We start from the raw sequence: 3042 nt of genomic DNA on the forward strand, positions 1-3042 counted from the left end.
AAGCAAAGCAATGCAGTTAAGGCTTACAGAACTGACTTAAGATTTGAAAATGTTTCCGATCTAAGTCATAGAGGGAGTTTTTGCCTTCCAAAACAAAAACATTAACACTCTTTGGAATTTACAGAATTTAGGGGCTTCACATTATAACATTCCCAATATTTAAGATAAATGCAAGTTTACTTGACATATAAGGAGCTATGCTAAAAGGAAAAGATTAATGGAGTCCAAATCTGAGGTTACCTAGATGTTGGAATTTTCAGTCAAGGACTTTAAAGCAGCTGTTATAACCATGCTCAATAAGCTTTAAAAAAAGTTCTTAATGAATAAAAATATAGGACATTTCAGCAGAAAAATGGAAAATATAAAGGAGAGACAGGGATATTTCTGTAAATATAAAATATATACTTGATATAAACAATTCACAGGATGAGCTTATTTGGAAGATGGAGATGACAAAAGAAACAGTCAATAAAAATTGTTCAATCTGAAGTAGTGACCAAAATTATGAAAAAAATTAACAGTACTAGGGACCTGTGCAAAAGGTCTGTCATACAGGTAATTGTAGTCCCAGTCAGAGAGGAATAAATGGAGAAAAGAAAATATTTTAAGATATAATGACTGAAAACTTTCCAAATTTGGTGAAAGACATAAATTTACAGCTTTAAGAACTTAGCAAACCCTTAACCAAAAGAAAAACCATGCCTAAGCACATCACAAATTGCTGCAAATCAAAGAAAAAGAGAAAAAAAAATAAAGCAGAAAATATGACAGGGAAATAATGATTTCAATGGTTACATATTTTTCAATAGAAAATATTGAAGCTGGAAGANGTGATAGCACAGTTTGCTGGCCTATGGATAGAAATGTCATGTTTTATATAAGAAGGAATGCTAGACATCATTTCAAAGAGGGTTCTTCACCGACATCTCATGGCTCAGACAGTCTGTTCTGGAAGAAATGCTCTGCAATAATTTTACCCTTGGATATATACATAATTATATATATATATATATATACAACCAAAAATAAAATTAATATTTTTAAATATATATATTATAGTATTACATATTATATACTATTACATACTATATTATAATATATATTATAGTACATTATATATATTTTTTTCATACACATACACAAGTATAATTTTTTTTTAGTTCCTCAAATATGTTTTAGAAAACATAAGGATATACACTATTCAAATAAACAATTATGCCCCCTTCTCTCAGCAACGATTATTTCAGGATCATTGAAGATTCCAACTGGTCAGCTTTATTAAAATGCTTCTTTTGGCTTCCTTTAGGAATAGTTGCTTTAATCTATACCTCTTGTGTGACCAATTTGGGATATGTTTGTTTTCTTCTCCATGATCATTTTCAATGGCACAATTTGTAATTCAACTTCCTTTAAGAGCTACTAAAAACAGTGGCATCTAATCTGATTGCATGAGGATGCATTAGGGAAATTATCCCAGGAACAGAGGAATAGAAAAGCAGAGCCCTACTGTGATCAGAGTGCAGTTAGACCTTCAACGCTGGACGCTATAAGAAAGAGTTATCTCTTAGAGGAAGCCTACAATGAGATTAGCTATTGCAGGTTCAAAGTCAGAGTAGGCATTGGCAAACTGAAGTTTGCTTTGAATTTGACCTCAATAAGCCTGTAAACAAATATTTAATACTGTTTTTATGTGCTGAAATTTAGAAACCATCATACTGTAAAGATGCTTGAAAACACCAAAAGCCTCAACTAATGTAATATGCCTTAGGAATTAATATACGTACATAATATATATTAAGTACTTAATATGTGCTATGAACTTTTCATGGATTCTTTCATCTAAAATTAAGATATTTCATAATGCTACATAGTCAACAATATAGCTAAAAATACAAAGATGGATAATATTAATTGTTGAGAATGTGCAACAATTGGGATTTTCACTTTTGGTGGGAAAATAAAATGGCACAATTAGTTTGGATACAGATCTGGTATTTTCTTATAAAAATAAGATTACTCCTACTCAGCAATTCTAATCCTTTGTAGTTACTCAAAAGGAATAAAAAAGTAGGTTCACCAAAAGATTTTTGCAAGATTGGTCATAGCATATTTATCCTAAAAGGCCTGAATTGGAAACAGCCTGATGTCTATCAGTGGAAGAANCTACACTAGAAAAAAATTATGTAGAAACTACATATATAATATGTATTTTAATTTATATATAAGCTATGTCTATATTTATTTCTTTATTATATTATTTATATTATATATATTATATACACCTATATTTTGTATATATATTTATATAGAAACTATATATATAAACTACATATGGATGTGTACACAGATATACATATATGCACATGTATACATATATGTATATGTGTGTGTGTGTATATATATATATATATACACAGAGACAGAGAAACTGAGAGAATGAATAATATGGTTTCACTATTTGTCTCTTTCACAACATAAAACAATTCCAATTTAATTATCATCCTTGAATTAAAATTAGATGACACTGTACTTTTATGAAGAAAACAGGTGATGAGGCAAACACTTAACTTGACTTTGAGCAGTGTCACTGCTCTCAGATAAGCCATGATTAGCTGAGTGTGACCCTCATGAAAGTTAGCAAGCTTTATGACAGAACAAAGAGATGGGAACGACATAAACTGAGGGGGTTGTTCCAGAACAAACCTGTGACTTGAAAACTCTCCAAAAACTGGGGTACACTGAGGGAGCTAATTTCACACAAATAGGTCACACTCATCTATATATAAAAATTAACCTAAACTATTTTTAGGCATGGTTTTGCAAAATTGGAAACCACTTAGGTTACTTTTTAAAATTTTCCCAGTAACATGGCATACTTCTTGATGACAAGGGACATATCTCATTCATCTTTTTTTCTCTAACATCATTTATCCTAATAACAATATGTTGCTGAATTGATAATGGCTCCTTCAAACACAGACCTTTTATCTCAGAAGAAAAATATAAAGTATAATTATGTGTATAATTACATACGTGTACACA

Source organism: Hipposideros armiger, unplaced genomic scaffold, assembly GCF_001890085.2.
Source record: "Hipposideros armiger isolate ML-2016 unplaced genomic scaffold, ASM189008v1 scaffold_603, whole genome shotgun sequence".
Classification (NCBI taxonomy): Eukaryota; Metazoa; Chordata; class Mammalia; order Chiroptera; family Hipposideridae; genus Hipposideros; species Hipposideros armiger.